Source organism: Pectinophora gossypiella, chromosome 26, assembly GCF_024362695.1.
Source record: "Pectinophora gossypiella chromosome 26, ilPecGoss1.1, whole genome shotgun sequence".
Lineage (NCBI taxonomy): Eukaryota > Metazoa > Arthropoda > Insecta > Lepidoptera > Gelechiidae > Pectinophora > Pectinophora gossypiella.
Genome location: NC_065429.1, coordinates 1482932 through 1498606, shown reverse-complemented (window position 1 = coordinate 1498606; position 15675 = coordinate 1482932).

Here is a 15675-nt window from a genome sequence, read left to right as displayed (position 1 = left end):
GAGAATATAATGGAAATATTCCACTGTTACTCGACACCTCTACATATTCTGCACTCTAAAATATATCCTCACATTCCTAACCCAATCCTCAGAAACACGAGTCCGCGCCAAAAACACTTTTTCTTTTTCTATTCCTCTCCGAACGTCAGAAAAACAATAAAAATTCTATTTGAAATAGGAACAAACACCCACCAGGCACTCCACTGACACCGCATTCGAATTTCAAAGTTTCGAACTGCGCGCCGAATTGATTCCAGAACGAACACGGTTGTATTTTGAATTTTATTTTCTTTTTCTTTTGTGAACCGTTAAATAAAGCTGCCAGTTGTGATTGAAAACTTTGTAAGTTTAAGGTTTTAAAATATTTGTATTGTATTTAAAAAAAACCAGTGCTTCACCGGAGTACATTTTTTACTCTAAGCATAGAGTAAAGAATATTCCTAAGTATAGAACGGTAACTCTCCGCCCCGATTAACCACTTGGTCGGACAAATGGGGAGCGCTGAGGGCTCTTCAAACACCCAATTTATTCTTCCATCTCAGTCCCTCGAAACTGACTTCATTAGACGTATTTTTTTACAATAAAGTTACAAATTACACATTGATTACATCCGCCATTTTGAAGTTTAATACACAAAGGCTTAAAAAAATGTTTTTGTTATTGTATAGGTACACCCCATAGCTTTAATTACGATACACGAAATATTGGTGAAAGGATGGTAGGATTGGGTGACGAGTGGAGCGGAAAGCGGGTTTATATATAGGTATTATGTGGTAGCCAGATCTTAGAATTGGACATTTCATAATGTGTTCGATCATTTCATGAAATGGTCATATTAGGGAATGCGATCTCGAATCGGGATTGCGATCGAAAATTTCGGGATTTGTGTCGATTATATTTAAACCTTGATTGATATTGTAATCGAAAAATCAATGTAATTGTACATTCCATATCGATACTCGTAGTATCTTTAGGACATTTCTCGTAAAATTAGACTGAGTGTCATGGAACACGTCAAGGTTTTTAAAATATGCGTGATTGTGACAGAAATGACCATTAGAAACGCACCATGCTCTCTCCCCTAAACGTCGGACGGACGCGGCATGTGGTCTCCATTTTGAAAACCCGCCATTGTTGGTACCTGTCAAAATATTTCTTTTTTTTTCTCTAAACGCCTCGCCGCTGGGTCTACAAAGCATTTTCTGCTGAAAATTTGATTTTTGTTTTGATCGTTGTTAGATAAATATGTTTTAATACGGTGTTGCCTGTCGTGATTCCGATTAAAAACGTGTCTTCTTTTTTTTAATCTAGGTAATAATTTATTGCACCAAAATAAAAGGAAATTTATTTTACCATACAGGAGGCCCAAGGAGGTAACTTAGACAATAATATAAAGACAGCAATAGAAATATTTACAAAAGACTCTTAATTAAGTACATGCACCTTATCGCTTAGAGCGATTTCTTCAAGACAACCATAAGGCTAGGAAATATGTGAAAATTAAAAAATTGTGGGTGCAAACTATAAGTACAACTTACCAATAAATACATACACAAAAATAACATATATTAAGTACTGTGCTTATTTTTAATAAATAAATAAATAAATAAATAATTACATACAAAAATAGATAATATATCTACTTAAATAGCACACAAAAAGTCCTTAATAAAATTCATAAATAAGTTAAATGGAAAATATAAAATGTTTTTCGTTAGTTTTAGATCTGTCTTTATTTAGTAATCAGAATTACATAATTTATCTTGAACTTATTACACGACCCAATTAGCAACTACATACGTCTATCTCAACATTTATCCGTCTTTCCTTCCAATAAATAATAAATAACTATATAATTCCACCTATTAACTGTCTGTACGTACTTCGCACTGTCATAATAATTACGCTGGCAACACCGATTACGGCGCGGTAATTAGCGGTAATTATCGTGAGCTTTTACATGGCAACCCGGCTATTACCCTATTATATGTGACGGGTTTGTGGTGCACTAATACGTTACACGTATATTTTAAGTAGGTAAGTATATATATATTTTCTTATGAAGTGCAAATTGAGTTCTGTAAAGACACCAGTGATGGAAAAAGGCGCAAAACTTATGTATTTAGAATAGAATAGAATAGAATAGAAATTGTTTATTATAAAAGGACGCCACATACAAAGACAAGACAATAACATCACAATTTTTTTTACAAAACAATAACTAAAAGCATAGTAGGATGTTCATTACAATGATCATAAGGTGGTGGTGGACGTCCTGAGATAAAAGGGCCTCACTCAGCACAAGTCGCGGCGTGAACCACGACGCTGGTATTATGTGGACCCTGTTGGGTGAGGCACGAACGTAGTGTTTCATAAATATACGTTAATATTTTAGCTTTATTGCCTAATCTTTGGGCAGATGAGAGTAGGGGGGTTAAATTGGCCACATTGAAGCAATTCATCTAAGAAGGCAATATTGCTTTTTGACAGTTGTTTGCATTGCGCACTTACTTTTATATGCGCAAATGTCAAATTGCAATATTGCTTTCATAGATGAATTGCTTCGATGAAGCCTTTTTAACCCCCCAGTACCGGTGTCTGTTCTTATACTTTTTTTTTGTGTGTAGTTAAGTTTTTTTTTTCTACACCCTCTCCGCCTGTTCAACAGGACAAATTAACCTACGTTTGTTAAAATATTTAGGTCTCATGGTAAGTGACTACTGTATGTATAGTTTTTTTTTTTTTATGAGAATAAATCTCTTTAGACTGAGTACAAAATATAATTGTTTTTTAGCAAAGTTTTGTTTAAATTTCGAAGCGCACTTCGTCCCACTGCTGACCCTTCTGATATACCTTTTTGCAGAACGAATTGGGTCGTGTAGATATAGGTTCAAGATAAATTATGAAATTCTAATTACTAAATAAATAAAGCTGTAAAATTAACAAAAAAATATTTTTTTTTATTATTTTTTTTATGAATTTAAACCGAGAAAAACGTATTAATAAATCCGACATTTTATCACGTTTTTCTATGACGTCACAGTGGGCTTTTTCATACAAATTCCATAGTAATTTCGTGTTTTGACGTTTAGTAAAAACTGATTTGACCCGCGTGATGGTTTAAGGCCCGATCTCCCTATCCATCCATACGGAAGGCCCGTGCCCCTGCAGTGGGGACGTTAATGGGCTGATGATGATGATACAAAGTAAACACGTTCAAGTAAGGTCACTTTGTCACTTATGGTCAATTGAGATTGTTATCAAACATAATCTCGAAAAAAAGGTAAATTTGCAAGGTGTCGTAACAATTAATTTAAGTAACGTATAATATACTTTGTAAGTAAATGCCAATAATGAGGCTGAATATAAGCTGGTTCCAGTGCCCTAAATAATTAAAAAGATAATTATAAAATACTTTTTTAATCGCATGCTGGCCACAACAGTCATTTTAATAGAAATAAAAAGTAATTGAATTACACAAGAATTCGCGTTCTGAAATTAAAATACAAATAGTTACATTTTGCGGCGAAATAAAAATATTAAATACCTTTAATTATTTTTAATTGTAACTAGTAATTGGTTAATTATGTTCTTGGTATTTTGTGCCAATATTCTTGTTGTAATTGCTATAATTATAGAGTAAGTAAGATAATTACAGTTACCTATCTCTATATGATGTACCTACCTAGACATCATCATTACTACTTTGAGCCACGCTCTTGTCGGTGTAGCATTCTCCGTGCTACTTTTTAGGGAAAAATAGGGCAGTGGTTTCCTTCTTGCCTTCCGCCCCGCAGTACTCTGTCTGACGCGAGTGAGATGGCGCCCAGAGTAGTCTATTTCAAAGCCGTACTAGGACTCCTGTCCTCCGCCTTTGAATAGTACTGACAGTTACTGCTGCCCTCTGTTAGGTTCCAGGTATTTACCTATATGTATCCATGTATTTTAAAGCTTTTATTTATTACTATTTTACTAATGGCTCGACTTGGTAATTTTTACTCTCTATAGCCTCCTCAGATAACTGCAAATCTGAAATGAATAAAAGTAATAAAATATTTTGGGCGCCTCCATTGTGTATTTAATGTCTGTAATTATTTGTCTTTTTGTCCTTGTTTTTTTTTTTAATTTCTGTAATTTAAGTTTGTAAATGTGGCGTCCAATATGGAAATAAATATTTTCTTTCTTTCTCTCTTTCTAAAATAATAACAGTAAAGCCCGCAAACAAATATATTCTGCAATGTTAATTAAGGTTGGTGAGGTGTGGGTACTTAGTTCATCTTGCGATGATGTACCTTTGACTACCCCAATTAGGCATTTGACTGGGTCAAAAATAAATTATAAAATGCTAATATAGAAATAGAAGCCAGTCTAAGATGATCAAAAATCAATCTCATTTTACTTTTCGAATTATTTTCGAATTTGATTTATGGATTAAGTAACAATGAGTACGACGTTTGACCGCTTCTATTGATGACGTCACAGGACAGTGTTTCCATACAAACTCCAAAGAAAACTTTCGTTTTGACGTTTCGTAAAAAGTATCTCATTTGACTTGGTTGTCAAGTAGCCTATTGGGTACTTGACATAACAATAAAATATGACATAATTACGTCGGATATGGTAGATTATCATGTAACAATAATTTTCATTATGATCATTTTTAAATATTTTATTTTTACAAGATAAGAATGCGATGTTTTATCTGTCTATTACAAGACCCGAAACAAGGGCGGCCATGATTTATCTTCGTGTGACGTCACTGGGCAAAATGTCACGTGACCAACCGTTTTCGCTCGAAATTTGAAATTGATATCAAGTGGAATTTCCTATCAGAAAATTCATGAAAAGTAACATCGTAAAGAATACTGAGAGGGATGATTGAGCTCATTATTTTGACTTAATATAAAGTTGAATTTTCCATCATTAACGTACAAGTAGAATTGAAACAAATTAGAAAAAAAACACAAAAAGAATAAATTAATTTCGTGACAAGAAATTCCACTTGATTTAAACGCAGTATTACGAGCAGAATAATCCACCTCAGTATTCGTTACGACGCGATGTCACTAACACTCTGTCACTGGGCACCCTCAGGCCTGTTATCTTAACCATTTGTACCTCAGCGCTCCCCATTTGTCCGCCCAAGTAGTTATTGCCATCTGCGGCAAATCTACAATAACTGACGTCAAAAAAAACCCTAACACCCTGTATGTAAAAATTATGTGTAATTAACACCTTAACTACGAAAGCTCCCTCATTGATCGGAACTTGTTTTAACTGGTTTCCAGCCGCCATTAAAATGAAAAATTGGCGCGAATAAATACGGCGTTTAAGAAATTAAAGTTTTCGTTATTAACTACTGACGGACCGCGAGTTTGTTTAAGGTATTTCTTTCAAGATTCAATGAGAGACTATTCAGGCTACGTTCCTCAAAAACTATATAGATGGCGGTGTAAAAATTTTCCTTCGTTTAACCTTTTAATTTCATGGATAACAGATATATTTTATATTTGTTTTTAGGCATAAATAATGACCCTTTTTATTACACCTAAGCGCAATTACATCTTCCACCCGTTATTATTCTGATCAAAATAAAGAGAAGCAATATAAGTCGCAATATAATTCTATAGGTACATAATGGTGCTAATTCCTGTAAATACCATCTAATTTTATTTTAAGTTATATCTGTCATTTTCTTATCCGCCGAAAAGGAAAGGGACGGGTAATCGACAAGCATAAAATTTATGGAACACACGTCAATTTTAAGCACAAATCTAAACCAACCGTCTAAAAATTTTACATCCGTCAATAACCCGTCACAGTTAAGTAGACAGCACGTCAAACGGATTGCATACCAGCGAGGTACCTTTTGATTCGCCCGGGTTATTCATTCATTTACTCATTCTTCCTAAAATTAAGAGCTGTGAATCATCCGTCCCTTTCCTTTTCGACGGATATGAAAATGACGGATATAACTTAAAATAAAATTAGGCGGTGTCTGCAGGAATCGGGGCCGTTGTGATCCAAATATCAAGCTACAATTATTTTTATACATTTTTAAAGTCGCGGGCAGTCGCTAGTATACTATACTACTGCTATACTATATATGCATTGATAAGCAACAATATTGAGTCATATTAAACCCCGCACTATTAAGATTGGATACGTTAACAAAATTACGTACAATTTTCTACTAATTAAGCGAAAACAACCCATTTTAAAACGTACCAGAGCTTATTTCGAAGACGCGCACGAAAATCTGTTTTCGACCGCAGCGTTATAAGACTGAAAATCATGTGGTTTAGTTACCGAACGGACCACACACGACGCGCGGTAAGGTTTTTAAAAAAGGAACGCGCTCAACGCGCCTCGTTCGTTACCTCATCATCGATTTCTTTTTTCTTTTTTTACTTTTTTAAACCCAACCGCGCTAGCTCTATGTACCTATACAGCCTTATGTGGGGTTGCCAGATGAAAAAAATGTTATAAGCCGAATAATGTTGTTGCGGTATTATTACCGGTCGGGTTTTTGGTTCGGAGCATAAATTAGCCCGTTTTATTAGGCTCAGCCGCTTCTGATGTGCACACCGACGGTAGAGGGGTCTTTTTATAGTTTTTTAAATATTCTCTTAAGGATCGTTACCAGATTAGTTTGTTATCGACCAGTAATAAAGTAGGTAAGGATATAGAACCTCATTTTGTCTCTTTTTTGTTTTTTAAACGGGCGGACCAAAGAGGTTGGGTTATAAGAAACTCGATACGATTTTACGAGATTTTTCATGATTCAAGATAAGTAAGTATTGGGTGAATTAAGAAAAATGTGCTTTTAATAGATACGGACCGATACGGGGGTTGTAGGGTGACTATTTAAGAGGTAATTTATAGGACATCGGAGAGATAATAAGTCCTCTGTTTTATAGAAAAAAAACTGTCACTCTACATTGGAAAGTAATATGAAACGAAGGTATAAAAAGTTTTTTAAGGTTTTTTTATGTCTCCTTCAGAAGTCCAAGTAGATAATTCCGCTAAATGGGCCGAGGCTAGTCTCAGAATAGGGTAGGTAGTTACCAACTAGTCAAATCAGTTACTTTTTACTAAAAGTCAAAACACGAAATTACTATGGAATTTGTATGAAAAAGCACTCTGTGACGTCATAGAAAAACATGACAAAATGTCATGCGCCTGAGGTTTTTAATGTTGGGGTCTTCATACAAAAATTGCTTCAACACACTTCTTCTCTTCTATCGTGTGGGTTGTGAGGTGAATTACCAACCCCATCAACCCTGTCAGGGTTATTACTGAGCCGCCATAGGCCCCTGACATGACTCATGTAACGACTACGTACTTACATCAGTTAGTATTTTTTTTTTATTAGGGTCAACAAACAGTGTTCACAATAAAAACTTAAGTAATAGAGTTGATTAACAGGAGATAATAATTGTGTCACCAGCACCGTTAACCACAAATTAGTAAATGATACACTATTGAATAGAATGGTCGTGTACAGCTAAAGTAAGGGATTTGACATGCTTAAATATAATAACTAAACCTTAAATATAATAAATAACCGGGACCAACGGCTTACCGTGCCTTCCGAAGCACGGATCTTTTTACTTTTTGGACAATCAGGTGATCAGCCTGTAATGTCCTAACCAAATTAGGGATCACAAAGTTACTTTTGTGATTTGTCGCCACCGGGATTCGAACCCAGGACCTCCGGATCGTGAACCCAACGCTCAACCACTGGACCACAGAGGCCGTTCAACACACTAATAGGCACTGAATGAGAGAAATCATCCACCTCACCGGCGGGGTCGGTTAAGGGACCTGAAGCGCCGTTTCGCATAAATATATTAGTTTTAATCTCTTTTGAAATTGAGATCCCCTATTTCAATAGTTTTCGTTGGCACAAACCCCTTTTATACCTACTCAAACTGCGAAGTTGAGAATTCAAATGAAAAATTCTTTAGGTGTTTTATTCCTATACAAATTCTTCTTTAGGTTAGTGAGACAGGTAGATGTTAGCTAGTACTTTTCTGTTCGAATAAAGTCAGTCATCAGTAATTTAAGAGCCACGCTAAGAATCAGAATCACAATCATTTATTCAACGTAATTATCATGGATAAACTTGTTGAGGGTCAATGTAACATTTTTGAATTTACGTCATTTCGCAAGGTGTTATGGCTGAGGAGAAAAAATGACAAGAAACTGCAACAGCAACACATCTTTTAAATCAATAAGGGTACATTACAAGTTATTTAATAACTAGAGGAACACATTCAATACCAGACATTTTTATCATTGAGGTAATCATTAATAAGCTTTTTTACATAAAGTAAGCTCTTGTCGGTGTAGCATTCTCCATGCTACTTTTTTAGGGAAAAATAGGGCAGTGGTTTCCCTCTTGCATTCCGCCCAGCATTACTATGTCTGACGCGAGTGGGATGGCGCCCAGAATAGTATATTTCAAATTCAATTTAATTATGTAAGTATATTGTTCAAATTCAATTCAAATACAAAAATATCTTTATTGAATCGTCATATTTTACGTAACAAACGTCTCATCCGCCTAAAACTACTGCAGCTCACAACATGTACAGCCGGGGAAAAGAAGCTGCAAGAAAAACCTCGGCACATTTTTTTTGACGTGACTTATTGTACATTTGCCGCAGATGGCATTAACTACTTGGCCGGACAAATGGGGAGCGCTGAAGGCTCTCACCCGGTACAACGTTTACAACAGGCATGAGGGTGCCCAGTTGGGCGCGAACCTCGGCTCAGGGCGTCGTCTGAGAGGAAAAATATTTGAAAGAATTATTCGACCCTAGTGGGTCGGTAGCGATAAGCGCTGATTGAGGGAAATGCGGGGTCGGTATCGGGGTCCTGAAGAAAAAAAAAACCTCGGCACAGGGCCCTAGACGTTCTTTAAAAACTTTATCTTATGTACACTTAGGTATGTATACTTTTTTACCCATGTAATAACAATAGTAAACAGATCATCTTGATAGGTTTATTGTGATACACCAAATTGTAATCCGATGGGCCTCTCTTGGGGACTAAGGGTGGAGTGCAAGTGCCAGCGCAAAGCGAATATTTTTTCCTCTCAGACGACGCCCTGAGCCGCGGTTCGCGCAAAATTGGGCACCCTCAGGCCTTTTGTCTTAAAAGATTCCGTGCTTCGAAGGGCACACTAAGCAGTTGGTCCCGGGCTACTATCCCAAACTGCAGTGGAGTAGCGTGGTGGAGTATGCTCCATACCCCCTCCGGTAGGTTAGGTATATATATTTGTATGTATATTATATATTTATTTGCATGTATCTATTGGTAAGTTGTACTTATAGTTTGTACCCGCAATCTTTCAATTTTTTTTCATTTTTCCTTACCTTATGGTTGTCTCGAAGAAATCGCTTTCAGCGATAAGTCCGCCATTTGCCATGTACTTAGTTAAGAGTCTTTTTGTCATTTTTATTTTTATTTTTTGGTGCAATAAAGTGTATTTGTATTTGTATTGTATTGTAGGTAGATTGAGGGGGGGCCTGTGCCCAGCAGTGGGACGTATATAGGCTGTTTATGTTATGTTATATGTATACTGGAAAGAGCATCATTACCTAGATAAATCGCTGTCACTGTAGCCACACCCAAGGGTCGCCCCTAGATGTGGGTAATATGTACTAGTTGGCGGCTAATTATGGACCCTACCCTGCTTACGTCATAGGAGCAGGGCTGTCGACGATAATATTTTTTTCAATTATATATAACATGATGAAGAAGGGGAAAGGTTTAGTAGGACCCCGATACCGACCCCGCTGGCGTGGTCGACGATTTCCCTCAATCAGCGCTTATCTCTATCGACCCACTAGGTTCAGTCTTTCAAGTATTTTTCCTCTCAGACGACGCTCTGAGCCGAGGTTCGCTCGCAACTGGGCACCCTCAGGCCTGTTTAAACGTTGTATCGGGTGAGAGTGAGAGCCTCCAGCGCTCCTCATTTGCCCGGCCAAGTAGTTAATGCCATCTGTGGCAAATCTACAATAAGTCACGTCAAAAAAAGGAAGGTTTAGCCACATTGAAAAAACATAAGATTGCATACAGTGTGTTAGTGACATCGTAACGAATATTTTAGTTTTTTTTTTTTAACCTCCCCCCAATATCTGCCGTAGCCAGAGGTACCTACATCCATCGCAAGATGAACTCACACAAGTACCTACACCTCAAGCTTTCAGTTAGACCAACGTGATAGGTGAGCCGTATAGCCGTCTATCGGTCGAGGCAACTGTGTGAAAATAAAATTATTGAAAATAAAAAGTTTCTTTACCTGCCAACCCTACAAAGGCGACGGGCGTGAGATGTCATCTGATGATATATTATCAATTATTAATACAGTCACGGTTACTCCATTTAATAACATTAATAATAATAATAGAATTAGAACGATTTATTTACGCACCTCTCATGGGATTGGGGCATTTTGTAAATAGTTTTGGGGTCATAATGTGGGGTAAAGCTTCATGTGATTATTGCGATAAAAATGTTTACGTGCGCGAGATTATTCGACTGTCAATCTATTTGTATTTTTTGTTTTCGCTAATAACGACCGCCGTGGTCCAGCGGTTGGGCTGGGCTCACGATCCGGAGGTCCCGGGTTCGATTCCCGGTGGGGACATATCACAAAAATCACTTTCTGGTCCCTAGTTTGGTTAGGACATCACTGGCTGATCACCAGATTGTCCGAAAGTAAGATGATCCGTGCTTCGGAAGGCACGTCAAGCCGTTGGTCCCGGTTGCTACTTACTGATGTAAGTAGTCGTTACATGAGCCATGTCAGGGGATGTCAATCATGTTAGAAAATACGCAATCCCTCTGTCGATTTATACGACACGCCCGAGATGACGAGCACCTGAACGAGTTCTATGTTTAACTTTCGCTTCCAGTCGAACATAGAAGCATTTTCGAATTAGATACCTCCGAAACACAAGCCGAACCCACATCAAACTGAGCCATGAGCCGACTATAATACACACCTTGCAGGCATCAACCTTATACCGTATAATCATAGAACATTAAAACATAAATCTGTTACTTTGAAAATTTATGTTACTTCGTGTTCTCTTAAGCCTCGTTTGCACTAGACAACATGTACGACAACATTGAACAACAGCGCGCGACGTTGCCAGCTGAGACGCAACATGTTGCGCGGATTGTTGTTTGTTTAGAGATCATCGTTAGTTCTGCATGAATTCCCCGATACCGACCCCGCCGGGCGACGCCCTGAGCCGAGGTTCGCGCCCAACTGGGCACCCTCAGGCCTGTTGTCGTAAACGTTGTACCGGGTGAGAGCCTTCAGCGCTCCCCATTTGTCCGGCCAAGTAGTTAATGCCATCTGCGGCAAATCTACAATAAGTCACGTAAAAAAAAAATCAATTAATTCTTTTAAATATTTTTCTTCTCAGAGGACGCCCTGAGCTGAGGTTCGCGCCCAACTGGGCACCCCCAGGCCTGTTGTCTTAAACGAGTCAGAGCCTTCAGCGCTCCTCATTTGTCCGGCCAAGTAGTTAATGCCATCTGCGGCAAATCTACAATAAGTCACAAACCAAATTCTGCGTGAATTGTTGTCGTGTGGAAACGTGGCGCGCAACAACACTAGTTCCTCTGACGACGTCATTAGATGTGTAGACAGACAACGTTGTTAAACAAAATCCGCGCTAACTTTCAACATTTTGCGCAACATTTTGTGCAGCATGTTGCGCGCTTAATGTTACCAAGTGGAAACGCAGCTTTAAGCCTCGTATCCACTAGGCAACAATTAACGCGCAACACGTAACGCTCAATATGTACGGCAACGTTGCACAACAGCGCGCGACGTTGCCAGCTGAGACGCAATGTTGCGCGGATTGTTGTTTGTTTAAGAGCATCGTTAGTTGTGCATCAATTGTTGTCAAGTGGAGACGTGACGCGCAACAACACTAGCTCCTCTGGCGACATGTTCTCGACGACTGACGTGTATTAGATGCGTAGACAGACAAAGTTGTTAAACAAAAGCTCCGAGCTGACTTTCAACAAGTTGAGCAACATGTTGTGCAGCGTGTTGCGCTAAATTCCTTTCCTTTTACAACCTTATCACCCGTATGTGTCGTCAGTACAACGAACTTGTCGTTAATGACAAGAATATTGATATTTTTAATAATAATTTTCCTGCCTTCATTCGTTTTCTTATTAGAAACATAATGCTCACCTGAAGATTTGGCCTTAGATCCATGAATCGTAATTGTTACCATGTTGTTGCGGAGCTAAGTATATTTTATTGTAATATCTTTTAATTTGCGTCGTGTTTTCTCACCATAGTATTATATAACTTGCATACGTTTAGTTGGGTTACAGTCTGAACCTCAAAAAGTGTATTATTTCATAAGATTTGTGTCTGTAACCTGTTACGTGTGTTTATTAAATAAATAAATGTAAACGCAGCTTTATAATCTTACCACTGTGAAGAGTATATTTAATATAATCGGTGTGTAGCCACGTCCCTCAACACAGCTGTTAATGGCAAAATATATTTTGAATGTACTATTTGTTGTCTATGTACGAAAATTTCCTCAAAATCGGTCCATTGGTTTAAGCTCTTCTTCTTCTATCGTGTGGTTTTTTGGGTGGAGTACTATCCTCATCAACCCTGGTGTCGGGGTTACTATTGAGCCACCCTAGAACCCTCACATGACTCATGTAAATAATTATTTACTTACATCAGTAAGTAGTAACCGGGACCAACGGCTTAATGTGCCCTTCGGCACGGATCATCTTACTTTCAGACAATCAGGTGATCAGCCTGTAATGTACTAACCAAACTAGGGATCACAATGTATTTTTTGTGATATTTCCCTAATGGGATTCGAACCCGGGACCGGAAACATTTGATGATCTATACCATGGTATATACCATGGCTCATGAGCCCATCTAATATGTTTTTTTTTAAAAAAACATTTATAAAAACGTCCGAAAACAGGAGAACCGAGCCAAAACCACCACACCATCGACCCGAACACAACACGCTCAATCGCCCTGCCGCGGTTGTATATTAACATAGAAATTGCGTCGGCTTGTTTGTCCGTCCCAACGAGATAAGGCACGCTTCACATTGAGGGTAAAGTCGGTTTTATACAGGTGCTTTAGGAATTATGACAGAGGATATTTTGTGTAAGGTTATACTAGGTTAGACGAGCAGGTTTGTCTGTGTCTTGTGAGTTAAATATTGAGTGAAATAATAAATATTAAAACTAATAATAGGCATAACTAAAAATATAGACTGAATGTTAAATATTTGATGACGTTTGAACGTTTGATTCTCACTATGAGTCGAATCCCAACATGGGCCTAAACTTTCTTCGAAGTCATGTTTGGACTTTAAATATTCATCACGTGCTCGCAAAACCCCTGTTTTCGGAGGTATGTGACCTCTACGGTATTGGCTTTCCCTTCGCGGGTTGAAAGGTCAAGCAGTCGCTCCTGAAAAAAACCGGACCGATCAAATCTTCTTGGTAAGCGAACTCGAAACGGGATAACGCTAAGGAGATAGATAATGCATCTATCTCAACCTGCCAAAGCGTCTAACATGATTAATATTTAAAAAAAAACAAATTAAATAATCCCCAAAACAACTTCTAAGAACATCAGATCATTCGAAAAAGTCATTAAGTATTTATTTAATCATCACATCACCGGAAATCACCATCAAAAATAATCGAAAGAAATCTCATCATTATAAACACAGCAACAAATTTCCCCTATCGAAAATTACATCATCTTTTGAAAAAAAAAACACATTAATCCACCCTCCAGCGATATGAAAGGACCCAACCACAAAATGTGTTTATAAAAACACCCAATAACACGCTGTAATACTGGCCGAAAACGCCAGCTGTTGTCTGTTCTGAAGAAGAAAAAACATTGCCGCCCTCTGATTGGCTGAGGGGAAAATGGCGCGAACATTAGATGCATCTGTCATCTCTATATTGTCTATGGCGGTGTAAGTTTTTATATTTATTAGCCCCAATATTACAAAGGAGATTGCAGTTTTGGTGATAAAATGGGTTTGCAAGTTTAATAAAAGGAAATATTGCTTTTGTGATGGTGACGAAACGTGTTGTTAAAGAATGCTGACTGAATCGAAGCCCTCAGTGCTTCCCATTTGACTGGCAATGCAGTCTTTTTCTATCGTGTGGGTTGTGAGGTGGATTACCGACGTCATCAAACCTGGTGTCAGGGTTATTATTGAGCTGCCAAAGGTCCCTGACATGGCTCATGTAACGACTACATACATCAGTAAATAGTAACCGGGACCAACGGCTTAACATGCCTTCCGAAGCACGGATTATCTTACTTTCGGACTGCAATATCCTAACCAAACCAGGGATCACAAAGTGATTTTTCTGACATCGCACGGGGTTGCCTTTCATTTTGAGGTCGCAGGTTCGAATCCAGCACAGGCCTAAACCAATGATTATCGAATTTGTTTCCGAATTCATGTTTGGATCATAAATGACTATCACATGCTCAGCAGTAAAGGAAAACATCGTGAGGAAACGCACATTCCCGAGAAATGTATTTTCGGAGGTATGTGACCTAACCTGTATTGGGCTGGTTTTCCCTTCGCGAGTTGGAAGGTCAGACAGGCAGTCGCTTCTATAAAAAACCGGACCTGTCAAATCTTCAGGTTAGGTAAGCGGACCCTGTGAAAAACGGGATAATGTTAGGAAGATGACGTTATTCTAAAGGTAAATGTTTTTCCTTTTAATGTAGGCATATCGCTTATTCAGGATCGCGACACCAAACACTTCAGGACCCCGATACCGACCCCGCCGGCGTGGTCGACGATTTCCCTCATTCAGCGCTTATCGCTATCGACCCGCTAGGGTCGATTAATTCTTTCAAGTATTTTTCCTCTCAGACGACGCCCTGAGCCGCGCCCAACTGGGCACCTTCAGGCCTGTTGTCTTAAACGTTGTACCGGGTGAGAGCCTTCAGCGCTCCCCATTTGTCCGGCCAAGTAGTTAATGCCATCTGCGGCAAATCTACAAAAAGTCACGTCAAAAAAAAAGCTTATTCAGGAAGAAAAGAATAGCATAGAGTTTGTTTATTATTCAAGGACGTCACACACAAAAGCAAGACAATAACATCACTTCAAATGTTCACAAAACAATTACAAAAAGCATAAAGGATGTTCATTAGAATGATCATAAGGTGGTGGCGGAGATAAAAAGACCTCACTCAAAAGTCGCGGCGTTAACCACGACGCTGATATTATGTGGACCCTGCTGGGTGAGTCACGAACGTAAAACGTAACATAAACTATACGTTATTCTTTTTTTTTTTGACGTGACTTATTGTAGATTTGCCGCAGATGGCATTAACTACTTGGCCGGATAAATGGGGAGCGCTGAAGGCTCTCACGTTGACGTTTAAGACAACAGGCCTGAGGGTGCCCAGTTGGGCGCGAACCTCGGTTCAGGGCGTCGTCTGAGAGGAAGAATATTTGAAAGGATTAATCGACCCTAGTGGGTCGATAGCGATAAGCGCTGAATGAGGGAAATCGTCGACCGTTATCGGGGTTCTGAAGTGTTTGGTGTCGCGAGCTGATTGGCCGCCTCTCTGGCACGTTATTCCTTATTCTATGCCAGAGGTTA